Genomic DNA, 14,971 nt, shown 5'->3' on the forward strand with positions numbered 1-14,971 from the left:
TTCTTTCACTTCTGAGTTCCTGTAAGAGTCTGGACAAGTCAAACTATTTCAGACATGGTCCATAATGGCACATTCTCCGTTTTCCAGGCATCTACCTTGCAGTCTCACGGATGAATTTACAAAAGTGCAGCACACAAGTAATTGTAACTGCATGTACACTGACTGAAACACCTTCCTTCGGGTGTGTAAAAAACCCCTGAACTTAAGAAAAAGGGGAAAAGCTTGAATTAGCCCTTCCTTACTGGAGAGGGTAAGGAAGAGGGTTTAGGCTAGAGTCCTGCTTTTTCCTTATTGCAAATATGTATCTATTATACAAAATTAAGAACTTCAAGTTTCCATTCCATGAACTTTAAGAAATCTTCCAGGTACTCCAAGCCTAGTCATTAAGCAATTTGAAGAGAAGGAGTAGGAAATCAATAACAGCTATGGTTTAAACATGAAATGTGTTATCTGAAAAAAACCTCCCCACAGGGAGTGGCACAGATACTGTATCTGCTGTCCCAAAAGCTTTTTATATCAATGACTGTGCCTGGATTAGCCCTTTACAGAGCAGAGACAGGATCTTTATTTACAAGGGATTTACAAAGAAAAACTAAACGAAACCCTATAGAACAAAGCCCTTGAGGAAAACTTTTTTTTTTTTAATTGGAACTTGGCTACTATGGAAGAAGAAGAGGAAGCATCATATTAAAAGTGACGTTAAAACAACACAATGAACAGTTGCTCAACACGTTTTGGCTTGGGTAAGAGAACAAGAGAGCACACACTAGAGCCAAAATCAGTAAAAGTCTGGATGTGCTTGTAAAAACTATAATGCAAGAGGGAACTGTCACCTCAGAACTGAGAAAAGATAAACTGCTGGAACACACGCAGATCACAAGAAGTGTTGACAAGACAAATATAACTGGGAATGTGAAAAAAGGAGCAGAAAACTGAGAAAGCTCAACATATAACTTGTTTCTTAACAGTGGGTGTCTAGGATTCACTAAGGAGTATTTGAGAGCAAAATGTAAAAAAAGATACACCTATGTAAACTTCATAATATTAGAAAAACAAAACTTTACATACATTATAAAGCAGCAAGTACTGAAAAGAGTGCTGAAAGACAAATAGTAATAAATAGCGGATGAAATACAAGAGGGAATGAAGAGTTTGAGTACATTAATTAACATGAAGAGAGTTGACTCAAGGGGAAAAATTAATCAAGTACTACTAAGGAAAAAGGAAAGAAGAAAAACACAGAGGAACATTGCAAGTAAGGCAGGTTTAATCTAGAAAATGGCTTGAATCCTTATTTATAATCTCCTCTCAAATTGTTTTGGATCCTCTACCTTACAAATTTTAATATCAGGATTAGTTGAAATGGTGTGTTTTGCTCAAACTAAAAATGGCCCTGTGAACACATCAGGTATTATCATGCCACTAATACTATTCGTTGTAGATACCCAAATGCAACACACCCCTTACGCAGCCAGAGAATAAAGCAGCCACCTTACTCCTCTGGTTGTGTCTTACAGCTTGGTGGAAAAACCTGTAAAGTGGGAAAACACAAACCAATACTTGGGTAAAATAAAATATTTTAACATAGTCTACAGCTAATGTTTTATTTTGTAAAGAGCATTTAGTTTTCTCAATATTTTGTAACAAACTGCTCAGAAATTTTTTTTTTCTTTTTTTTTCCCCCCAGCTTTCAGCACTTTAGGCAATCTTTCCTTTAAAGGTTTCTCAGTGCTCCCTCTCCCCCACTATCAGTTTAAGATGTCTGGAAATCTTAATATCAGGATGGCTTTACTCTAATATGCTCACATTTTTAAGTTTAACCATAATGCTGAATTTTTTTTGGCATAACTACATTCTCAGCTGTAACTCCATGTCAACATAGACTCTGTCTAGTAATTGCTTTGTTGTCTTTCCCACATGAAATTTTCCTTTAAGTCCACAATAAAAACACCGAAGGGTGTTATACTACGGATCAACTGCTTGATGAGAATAATCAAAAATTGAGTTACATTTTTAATTTATGGCCCTGTTCAGCAGAATATTCTGGCTCTATCATTCTGCAGCAGCTTAAAGCAGCCCCATAACACACTCATCAGATGAAATGAGTATACTGCTATTTTGGCTGTTGAAGCAGTGAACCACTGGGATGTAACAGCCGTCTGCCTCTCTCTTCTCCTGCTTCCTAAGCTCACCTGTGTAGCTGTGCCCTCACAGAACACATTCCCTTCTTGTAATCTTCAGAATCCATGATTTCTTTCTTTTTGCCTTATACTTTCCTGCATTTAAAGGCACAAGTTTACCTCGTCATCCTTCATTCCACTGTTACAGGTGTTTGAGTTTCCCCTTCTCCTTGAATTTTCCCTATTAATGACATCTCGTGCATGTAATACATTTTTTTCTAGGATATTTAGTACTTTTTTGCTGTTACTACAAGCTGATAAGAACGAAAAAGAAACGCATAGATGATTGCCCACTTTCAAAACGCCTGCCACCTTACGTTGTTTCCATGAAATCCAAGTCTCAAAATACCTAAGTTAAATGCATTTTTTCAGAACAGTGCAATGTCTGTCACAGTTTCTGATCAGAATGAACTGCAAGCTTTGCTCACCCCAGGCAGGCAGAGAGGAACACTACCAGGGGGCGAGGCGGGCAGGCGCTTGCCTTTCCCAAGAGCAGCTTGCTGCCTAGTCTTCCTTCAGAGCACTAGGAAACATTAGCCACTTAGTAAGATCGATTCTGTGTGTATTTCCCTGAAAGAAGGCTAGCGGATATCCATCTGTGCATTCATCTGTGCATGTGAAATCTCAATCTAAGCCCTGCAGTTTATCTCTAACTTGTCTCACATCTTCACAGCTCGGGTATTAAACCTGGTCCATAGTACTGCTCTTGATTTTATAACCTACCATAATTGGAGCAAAGCCAATGCAAGTAAGCCCAACTATTAATACTGTATGCCACAATCAATACACTTTACAATCGAAATTGTACTATGCTAATATGCATTACATTATACTGTACTATACTAATATTGCTTTTGTACACAGTTGAGATCAATTCACTTACTCACTTTGAGTATGTTAAAATTCTTCCTTCCTTCCCCAACCTCTGATTATTTTTTCTCCCTAAAATGTATTAAACACCTCTGTAATCACGGAGTTAAGTTTACTAAGCTACTATTCATGCACAACAGCACTGTCAAAACTAAATCCAACTTTAATTTTATATCCCAATTAGGGAGGTAAAAGAAATAATTATGGCATTATATACATAATATGCAAAGTAGCACTACAAAGTAATCACTGGCCGAAGTATCAGACAACCAGAGCAATAAAGTAACATACCAAGTTAAACTGACAATCGTTATAGGCCACCCCGTCTTTCTCGAGACCAAACAGCTTATACCCAAGAGTTATGACTCTGCGCTGATAACACCTTGTGAGCTGCTGAACCCAGCCACTGCCCCTTATCAGCGAACTGCTACACCAAGGCCTCAATTGAATGCAGATATCTCAGAAACTTAGGGTAAAAGTTGGCTGTCACAGCTGCGTTAGCAGGTAAGAACCATGGGATCTAAGATTAGGTCATAAATATCACATGAATGTAGTTTCGCTCTTTGATCTTAAGTGATGCATTTTTAATACAAAGCAATAACTGGAACGAAAAAGAGTGGCAAGAAGTGGGTTATGAGAAGTCTCTACAAAATTCCATGTAGGACAGAAGATGTATACGGAACGATTTGTTAGACCTCAAAAAATATCCCAGGGAAGTAGCCAGTGAACTATCAGAGCTAAATAAAGTTATTTTCTCCACACAGCACATAACTGAATATAATCCTACTGTTACAGGCTACCATAGAAACCAGAAAAAAAATGGGTTGAAAATTAGATATCAAACAAATCTGAGAGTGAGAACATCCTTCACTGCCATTAGAAAAAATGGTTTGCAAGTGCTTTTAATGGACCTGGGCTGGTATCTCTCCTGTTTGCAACACTCTTCTGTGGGCAGCTACAAGCGGACCAGACAGGACATACAGAGTGTTTAAAAATCTTCAAAGCTCAAGTGTACTCTCCCACCACAAAAAAAAAAGAGTATCTGTTTGACAGAAGTATAAGTAACTCCAAATGTACACATCATAAATTAAACTCTAAGCCGTGGATTTAGTTATAAATTGTCAAAAAATATACTGAATAGTGAGACATCATATGATATAAGGGAGAATAAGCTGTATTCTGCATCTGACACCAGTAAGTCAGATTTCTGCATCAACTACAAGCTTTCGCTATCTTGATGCTAGCCCCAGAAGACTGGAGTCTCAAGAAAAAAAAAAAGAAAAGAAAAAAAAAAAGAATTACATTAATAACAAACCTTGAGAACAAAAAGCAAACTAACTCATCCAGGTTTTCTGCATCATTATCATTAAGATTAAACCCTTTGTAATTCAGATAAAGAATTCAAGACAGTTTGAATCTCTTATGAATCCTTTGTTAACCAGGACTTAAAATTCCAATCTGTTACTAAAATACCCGCAAGTGGCACCAGGAATTGACTGGCATGTATTTTCTTCTCTATATTAATGGAAAGGATTACATCTTCTGGAAGCAAATTCAGTGGTGACTGATTGAAAAGGCAGTTCAACAGCTGCTTGGAAAATCACACATCAAAGTGCTGCAGATCCATAAACTCGATCTTCTCATAATTCAGAGCAAAAAGCTACTCCATCACTGGTCACTTACCCAAATCGCCAAATAATAAAGCAAAATATGAAAACAAACTTACACCTTTCCTCTGAACATGAAAAGAATGTGGTTTGCTGATATTCTACCAATGATGCCATACCAGGATGAAATTACTATTTCTAGTCAGGCATAATAGTTGAATTTATTTTCTTCTCTCTTTAAAAGCAAATGTTAGTGTATAAGATTCTCTATTTTGAACTGCAAAAATCAGTTAAGATTTTTGTTTTGTTAGGCCATAGTTTTAGAATAACCACCTCACTGCAGATGGGAAGTAACTTGTCTTCAAAGGCTCTAAAGAAAGAATTTTAATGATTTCCACTATATTCCCCACTGATGCTTGCTTCACAAGAACTGAGAATCTTCAGTTGGCTCTGAACTATAAGTAAAACCTTAAGACAGGAAATTCTTGTTACAAGACTTGGAGTTAAGAGTAGAAAGCAACTTGACTGGCCCAGCAACTGTTGTCATTTCCATACACCGACAGTTTCAGAATCCAAAGCGGACACAGGGCACAAGGTCAGAGCGGCTGATTTACAGTTGCAGTTAGGATGACATGCGATTCAATGCCTTTTTCGGTTATCAGAGAAGTCTGAAGGCAATACTTTGAGGACTCTGGTTGAGCTCACTTCAAACAAAAGTGGTGTGAGCAGTATCCTCGGAACCAAAGCAGCTCCCTACAAACACACTGCCGTACACACAGCCACTCAGTACAGTAGGAGTTCAATGGGAAAGACATACGCTCTGTTGTCAAGATTCTCTATTTCTTTCGCTTCATAACGTCGGAAGGAAAAAGGGGACTCTTGATAAATCCAGCTCTAACTGGAAGAAATTACTCATGTTGTTATGGGGATCTGTGGAAATATACCTGACCTTACCTGGTGTGTTAAATTTTGGTTTTTTTAGTCTTCTCCACCATAAGGAAAAACCTAGCTGTCTAAAAGGCAGCCTGTGAGAACACAGGAGTAACAGCAATCTTTTGTTAACCTTAAAAGATGCTCTTTTCTTGAAATGCATCTGCCTCCTCTTCATCACTGAAAAAACAGGTCACTTTGAATGGCTAATTAATTAAACTGACTTGAAGAATATAAGATAAAAATCAAAACAGGGGACAAAAATGGTTTGAATCAACAGAGCAGAAAATTGCCATGCATTAATGTCACCACAAATTGAAATTCCACTACAACCACCTAATCCACAAAACTATTCTCTGCTAAACTGTTTGGAAAAAAGGTATTTATTTCCATCAAATGTATGTATAATCTCCTGTTCTCAATTTAATAAATATAATGCTACTTAGCAGCACTGCTGGGTCCCTCTGAAATGTCCTTATTATGCAGTCGCATAATTAAAGTCACTTGCACAGTATTCCATTTCCCTACATAAACCACGTGATGCACTTATTAATCGGCTTTGGTTTCCCAAAATGAAAATTTAGTCCCTTCTTTCAATAGTTGGCCATGTAACAGTTTTCTCAACAGCTTTTGTGCAGAACTGCTTTACCACATTACTTTCTTCTTATGCTTAAGAGATGCCAGCGCACTGCAACAATATGGCTTTCTTTTAGAGAGAATGGAGTATCTTCCATTTTCTTGTAGATATATTATTTAATTCATTAATTTTATTGTTATCCATCTTCCTGGACTCTAAAGTATTACTCCCACCTCTGCCCCCAGAGGCAAATTAAACCTCTGTAAAACTCCAGTCCGGCCTCTTTCTGGAAGAAAAACCGTCTTTAATGAAGGTTACATACTTTTGCTGGTAATTCAGTGATTTTATTCCTAAATTGTTTCTAAGTCTAGGAGTGTGATCTGATCAGGTTTTGATTCTCACTTCATTAGCTTATTTCAGGATCTCTTTTTTGGAGATTTGTGATAATACTTCTGAAACAGTTTTTAGGACATCAGTAGATCAGGTTTTTCTGTTGGCTGGGGTGGGGGGGTGTGGTGGTGTGTGTGTGCGCTGGAGGGTCTGGTTCTGCATCTGGTTGTATCTGGTTCTGCATCTGGATGACAGAGAAACTTTTGGTAAGAGGGACTCTATAGTCACCCCGTTGACAGCCCTGCATAGTTCTGTAAACAGAAGCTCAATTCAATCTCTAAAATAAAACTGTAATTTGATTGAGCTGCAGCATGCAAGTTCCAAAAATATTCACAACTTCCTTAAAAATGCTTGACAGAGAATTTGCTGCATTTCAAATAAAACTGTGCAAACTCTTAACAGCCCTCTGTTCAAACATGTACCTCCATTTCTCATACACCACATCTCCTGAGATCATTTATGTATTTAGTACCCTTTTGCTTGAGATACCTATCCATCATTACCTGTGGTAAGAAATGATACAAAATAAATCATCTAGTCTTTCTGAAACTTCCAGTATTCATTAACTTCTCTTTCTACACATTGATAATCCAGGGAGATTATTAATTTTTAGGCAGGTATCTTATTTCTAACAGTTTTAAAGAACTTCTTGCTATTTGGTTTTACTAAATTTCAAGAGCAATCACTTCATAATGTCGACAATTCTTTCTAAACCACTGTCATTTTTTCGTTATATCTTAGAAATTTATCACTACTATCTCTTATGACAGAGCCACCCGCATCACTTTGTGGTTCAATTCATGTACTTGGTTGAATAATCTTGATCCAGGAGTCTGTGCTGGGAATAAACTTGGACAATAGGAAATGTATTCCTGTCATACTAAATTAGATCTTAAGTAAAACTTGTTTTAGTGGTTTAATGCTTGAGAATTTTGGGATCCGATTATGTCTAGAGTCTAAAAAAAAGGTTATTTCAAATAACAACGTTATTGGCTATATCTATCTAGTTAAATATATCTACAATAAGTTATCATTCACAAAAGTTGCTAAAAGTATTTCTAGGCCCTTTTCCCATTATCACAGTTTTCTAAGTCACAACAACTTACAAGTTATCCAGAACACTTATTTCAATAATGATGAAATAAACAAAATAAATAGTAGAGATTGTGGTAAATCTGACAAACTACATTAACAGTATTTCAAAAGATGATGTTGTGACTTTGTAGAAGCTTACTTCCACCACAGATGGTGCCTATTAAACTCCAGAGACAACTCCTGAGAGAAAAGGCTTTCTTATCAGTCAAACGTGTTTTAACCGCATAACTCCTGCGTTCATCCCTTTACGAAATCAGGTGGTTTCGAACTGAAATACCCAGGACCCAATGCTACAGGTGGAGAGTACGAATACCAGTTGTTCTAAGCCGAAATTTAAGCTAATGGTGTTAGCTGAAACTCTCTACTGCTCACTTCTCAGTTGATGACAGCTGCCCAAGAGCCGGGTTCAGCTTTGCTAGGGGTTATCTGTTCTGTATTTAAACAGGGCACAGAGACTTCTGGCAAGGGGGCTCCTCACTGTTCCTGCAGGATTTGGTAACAGTTTTGTACAACTCCCTTTTCCATACTTTCAGTCCTCAAAAACATTCCACCATGCTTCTTGCTCGATGTAAATAGGGAAAAGACGACAACATAGAGGTAAAGGCCATTTACACCTGTCTTCCCTGTAATGGGTTTGACCCTAGAAGTGCCAGAAGATGCCATAACTTCAAGTTAAAAGGAGGTGAAAAATTGTAAGGCTTGGCTGGTCACGGTTCAGGCTAAAGACGACTGAGGCAATGTGATCCGATTGATATAAATAGGGAATGAAGCAGGTAGTAATAGAACATGAGCAGGATTGTATCTGCTTAAGAGCCCACTTTTTCTTTTTCCAAATTTAGATGCATCTTCTTTGAAACCCAATTTGCTCTTTCTTCTATATCCAGCTACTGTTGAATACTTGCAGATTAAGAGAATACTGGATTTGTTTTCACCACTTTCTTTGTGCCAGATAATAAGGCTTTTTTGTTAGGATGTAGACCTTTTTAATCATCTCCTGTCTTTTTGTCTTCAAAAGTAATTACTGAAGCGTGTACCAGCATTGCACTTAATAAAATAAATCTATGGCTTCCTTAATGCAAAAGAGAGAGAATCGTAATTACAGTGTTTGCTAAGAGAAACGTCATTTTTTGACTTTAATACCTACCCTTGGTCTGGAAAAAGTCTGACTCAACCTTCAGCAGAATTTGCATCTTTGGAAAGACTAGAGACATGTGGAGCCTTCCTATTTGTAATCCATTAAGAAAGTGCTAAGATCTAGTGCTATTTGATTGCTTTTCATAATTAGTTCCTGTCTTCACAGAAAGTACCATCTATGTAATCTAAAAAAAGAAATCCAGCAATGCATCTAAGGCAAAGGTAGAGACAAACTCACATACAGGCATAATTTGCTCACAAGTCTTAGAACAATACTGTCAAAAAAATCAAACTAATGTCTTTTCTTATCTGCTTAGTACAGAGGTGTCCCTCCTGTAACAAATTTGTATTCTACAGAAAACAAACTAAGCATAAATAAAGAGGAAATGACACAGATCTGGCTAGTAAGACAGCAACTATTCTGAATCATTAACAAATACCAAGAGGTATTTGTTGCTCTTCTCTTAAAAAGTTGTAGCATTAAAGCATCATCGATCTGAGAGAGGCTTCTCAAATAGTAACTTCGCAGTCACACGAGTAGTACCATTTTCCAGATCGATATGTATGTAATTAAATGAATACAGTGGAAAACAAGCAGTAGTATCTGAAAGCCTCACACAATCTATCTCCAATGAGCAGTGCCAAAAATAATTTTACAAGCTATGAATTTACTAAGTAGTACACAGCAGTAGAACGTAGACTTTGTTCCACACTTCCAAGGAGTGCTTTCACTTTCAGCACAGTTGAGCATATTATACAGAGCTGGCAGTGCAGAACTTGCTCTTAGACTATAATTTCAAAGGTAATTTGTCTTTCCTTACATTATACATTTGCCCTAAAATATTCTACTATCGCAAGTTGTCAATTAATTCAATAAATTTATTTTAAATTATTTGAAAGTTTTTATTAATTTATATTAATAAATTGGTTAATAGCTGATTTTAAGCCAGCTTATTTTTGGTCTGCTGTCGTACTTAAAACATGAATAGTTCAATATATTCAGGTAGAGAGTAATAAAAAATATATGTTTGGTTTAAATTACTGTCGCTCCTGTTACCAATTCATAGGGTGAAATCTTGGACTGAAGTCAGACCTCAACACAGCAGGTATTTCATTCAGATTTTGAAACCACAGAGCAGTACGCCCTTCATTCGTGTCTCCTGTACTGAAAGGTCAGCAAATTCCTGCGGTTTTTTTTCACTAGTTTCTGAAAGTAGTAGGATGCACCTTTTGGGAAAAAGATGCCATTAGTTCACAAGCGGCTATAAAATGTGATGTACTATTTCAAATCTTTCTTACACTTTCAGATCTCAATTTTTTTTTTTTTTTTTTTTAATTTTTCAAGGCTTCCCATCCCCAGAAGAGTTAGGGAGATGCAAAGCTTAAAAGAACCAAAAAAATCATTTTGTAGCTATTTTTCCCATAGCCAAATAAACTTTGAAGAGCTAAAGAATAGAAAAAAAACCAGTAAGGAAGAAGAGTACATGAGATGAAAAGAACAGATATCATTCAGCAGCAAACAGGAAGAAATATTGAAAACCTTTTTGGTTTAAAAACGATAGACACAATGAAACTAAAGCTTTAGTTTCAAGCATGTCAGCACATATCAACCATTTGTACTTTTTCACAAAAAATTGATTTTGATGTAACCACATTAATTGTCAAGTGTTTGATACGAACTTTTTAACCTTACCTATCTTCACTTAAAGAACTGAACTGATGAAACATTTAATGCATGTCTGGTAATGTGATTTATCTTCCACCCAAGCCAGTTAATAATTTGCATCTTATTTTCAGTTTGAATTTTATAAGCTTTCACTTCAAGATAAACACACTGTAAAAATGACCTCAAGGCTCGGAAACAAGAAGTACAAAGTTCAGATCTGGTTTATCTACACCACGCATGAAATTAAAATTAAAATTAAGTCATTTCCATCCTTCAGTCTTACCTTCCCATTTTTGAATGTGGTTAACAGCATGTTTTTAACTGCCTCATATAGTTATTGGGGGTGTATTTATTTCTGTATACTATGCATACAAAACATTTTATAAATCCTTGACATTACTATGACTTAAATCATGCATGAGTAAGCATCGTTTTTTTAATATGTATTAGTCCTTTACTTTGCAACTTCTGCCCTATACCCAACACACTAAAAAGGGATTTTGTTGAAGAAACTGTGAGAAAGCATATTTTATACCCTTAATAAAAATACAGGCTCCAGACTAGCATTCTTTTCTAATTTGTTCAAAATACTACATGTTTATGATATCAACTTCTTAATAATACATGAATGACTGAAGAGATAAAGCTTTTTAACACATGCCAAAGCCAGTAACATTTCTCACTAACAATTTGCAGTTCCTTACGAAACGGTCATTTACAGGAAATGGTATTTATCAAGCAGCCTTCTTTCCATGCTCAATAACATCCATCTGTACAGAGCAATATTATTCCATCGATCACGAAACAAAACTGTGTACAAATAAACGACAAAAGACTAATTTTTTTTTAAACCATTACTCTATGTACAATGTTACACCCCTATTAAAATATTATTAATCAGAGTAAATAACACTATTTCCTGAGTAATTTACTTCCTGAAATCCTGTCCAACAGCAAAGTAAGCAGTTGCTTGTTCATTTCTTCTGCCAGACCATACAATGGCCACTTTACGGTGCTTTTTCCTGGTTTTAGCCTTCAATTTCCTTTGGCAAAACAGAAATCTATTAGCTTGTCCTTAATTAAGAGCATAGAACATTAATAAAAATCAAAATGAGCATGCATCCTGCATTCAAGCAAGCTAACTCCTAACTCCTGCACTTGTTGACTCAGTTTGCACCATTCAATCACAGAATTTTTCAGAGGATCTTGCTAGAAGAGGTGAGGAACAATTAGAGATTCAAGGCTCAAGCTGGAAGAGAGTGTGGATCCCCAAGTGTCTGATTCACAAGGATATATTCCATAAAGATGTCCTGCTTTAAGCACCGGGCAAAAAGTTCATACACAGATTCCTGCTTACTCACAATTGAAAAAAACCCAACTCTAAACACCACCAGCAATCAAGGTTGACAGGTAGCAGTTTGAACATTTGTTCATTAACATTTGATTCCACACAAGAACCTAAAGAGAAGATTTTGAGGGGAAAAATAAGATATGAGAAACATCATGTAAAGGAAACTCGCCTGCTTCCTTCACCAACTACTCCTAAAAACAACTTCAGTGTTGGTGCCAAATCACAAAACTGCGTAAAAATGGAGAGCTCCTTATGATCCAGAGAAGGCTACAACAGTGCTAAGAATTTAAGCAAGGGAGTTCCACCAGTTTTGTTTCATCAGTAACTGCTGTCTCGGAGCTGTCTGACAGATAGAGGTAAGGCTAGCAGTGGAAGCAGTGCTCAAACCACTGCTGAAAATCTGCTTAAGAAGTTACAGGTTTCTGGCTTACCTATCAGAAAAGAAATGAGAGGGAAAAGGGATGGAAGAATGGGAATAATTTCACTATATACTTGAAAGCAGTCAAGTAGTTCTCCTCTTCAACTATGTAAGAGACCTTTTTTCCCTGCAAAAGAAAGCTTCTTTTCTTACATGGACTTGATGGGTTGGTTTGTTCGTCACAGCTGAAGAGGCTGTTTCAACCACTAATTGCTTCTGGTTAGGGAAAAAAAAAAAATTTATTCCACAAGCATGGCGCTCTGCCTTTAAAACGTAGAAAGGTCAGAGTGTTTGTGGGGTTTTCTGTTTGTTTTATATCAATAACAGAAGGCAAAAGCAGACAGCAACGCAGATTGCTCTAGAGCTCAAGTCAGTTCTAAATCCATGGAGCTCCAGAAATGGAAACAGCCTGGTTGTCATAGCAGCGGAGCATGATACCTGAGCTAATTACTCAGTCTGAGAGGCAGAGCTAATTAGCCCAGATGCAGCATCACACTGACACAGTTATAATCCTTCTGGGACCTGGGCACGCATATTGCTGATTAGACATTTCAGCTTGCTTGCAACTAGCTCAGAGATGTCAGCATACTACACTGTGCTTTGCGTGAGTGTTCGGGGAAAAAAAAAAAGGGGAAAAAAAGCAAAAATGTGTTCCTACAAAGAAGAAAGCAATGGAAAAGAGCTCTCAAAAGAAAACTCTGAACGCTGATCTGCAACTCTTCTGCAAGAGAGGAGGATGCCTGTGTTCACAATGCTACAGACCAAACTACAACATTTGAAATGGAAATCTCAGTAGTATGGACCCACTTCCAACCCCCAGCCAAGTGAAAGCTATCTGAAAAATCGGTTTATCATTACAACAACCTAAATTCAGAAAGTCCTCTGTTAACTAAAAATGCAAAACCCTAAATCAAGTTCCTGACAGAGAGGAAGGTAAATACAACACCACCTGCTTCACAGATTGTGAATACTGTCGAAAATAAAAACCTACTACCAACAAACCAACCTGTTTTTTTCAAGGACTGGAAACAGCATTTATCGGCTGCTTTTTCCAGGAAGAGAAAGTATTTTAAAACTAACTTTTTCATCTTTCTAAGGTACTATCTGATACAAGATCTTCCCTCTAGAAGAAGCAATGCATTTTAAAAGGGTAGGAAACAAAAAGTGAATAGGTGAATTTATCAGTCCTTGTTAATCATTTTTCTACCACAGAAATACAATGTAACATCATGGAGAAGACCGCACAGACGAACTGTGAAAGGCAGGGATTCCTGTTGGTATTCTTGAAGAAAAAAATAGCAAGATAAAGGAAAAATTCTTTAAGAAACTATTTTCACTTCTTTGTAATCAAAATCAGCAACAGCAACACACGTACAGATTGAGCAGGCAAACTAGTGGAAAGATGGCATGAAAAGTGATTTAACTCCTTTGCAAATCTAATTATTGAATTGAGATGCTTCTAATTTATATCAAATGATCCTTTAAAAACCCAGAAAGATTACTGAAGTCATGCTAAAAAAAAATCTCTCATGTTTTAATGGACATTACTGTACAAACCAGAACACATTATATAGAAGGTAACTGATTAATAGATACTCAGAAGAGTTGACAAAGGAAAAGACGTGCTTGAATGTTTTGTTTATATTTATTCAATTTTGTTGCACAGATCTTTTAAGTTTGCCTGCAGAATACATTAATTTTACAATTTTTTAGTATTAATAATTTACACAGCATGCCTGCTTATTCATATTTACAATAGATCGCTTCTCATTTCAGGAACATCTCTAAGCAAAGCTGGAGGATGCTAAGAGGTTCATTCAAGCGTACGCACTGCCCAAGAGAATGGGATAAATATATAAAAATCAATGTTTCTCTAAACAGAAAGATATTTTTGTCGGGGTCAATACTGTTGCTAAAAACAGTTTTGTGCCTAAACGATTTCTAACTAAAGTCAGAAAATAGGCACACACTCTTCACCTGCTTAAAACTCTTGAAAGAAATGTCATGCTAAGTGCATTTTACACATATTTAGATATCAAAGAATTCTAAGCACTAATAAAATTCTAAGCACTAGGTAGATTTATAAACCTAGCAACGCTTTCAGAGCTTCCTGAGGAACCTCCTGCCAAGCTAGTGGTCCTCCTCCCTTCAAGTTAATGATCACAAAGTTAGATATATTACCAGTAAGCATTTAGATCCAACACTGGAAAAGAAGGCTGGAGAATCCAAGACAATGTTAGTGGAGCAAACTGAGAAGAAGAAAATTAAGGAATATTAAGGAAGATAAAGCAGCCGTTGAGATTCACGAGGAGCTGTTATTTATCAGAAATGGAAACAAACAAGAATGTCAACAACATCTTTAAAAGGAAATAAAAATATCATAATAGAGCATATAATCTTCCCATGAAAAAGAAACTTGGTCTTCCTCACAAAATACAGGAAATCCCCAGATTTCCATTCCTCGTTTCCATTAAGGACAGCTTAGCATGCATTTTACCCTAAGCGGGGTAAAATCTCTTCTGATAAATTTTTTACTTATTCTAGAAAACAGGCATGTTACTGGAAATTGGAAAGAACAGAACTGTTTGCCAGGATTTTAACTCTGTTTACAGCTGTTACTGTACCCACTGCAAGAATTCCAACACAGAAATAAATCCCCCAAAGACACTACAAACTCAGGGGACAAGTCATCTTTGCTAACTTTCGCCTACCATTGCTGTTTGGGAAGGCCACTAAAGCAAGCTCAGCAGAGA

At 36.7% G+C, this 14,971-nt stretch overlaps 1 protein-coding gene across 3 annotated transcripts in view; it reads right to left on the reverse strand.

Moving 5' to 3' along the window:
• The window catches only part of STAG1 (STAG1 cohesin complex component), a 205,713-nt gene that overhangs the window by 108,326 nt on the left and 82,416 nt on the right, over positions 1-14,971 (reverse strand). The gene's annotated exons all lie outside the window — the stretch shown is intronic.

Source organism: Calonectris borealis, chromosome 9 (genome assembly GCF_964195595.1).
Source record: "Calonectris borealis chromosome 9, bCalBor7.hap1.2, whole genome shotgun sequence".
Lineage (NCBI taxonomy): Eukaryota > Metazoa > Chordata > Aves > Procellariiformes > Procellariidae > Calonectris > Calonectris borealis.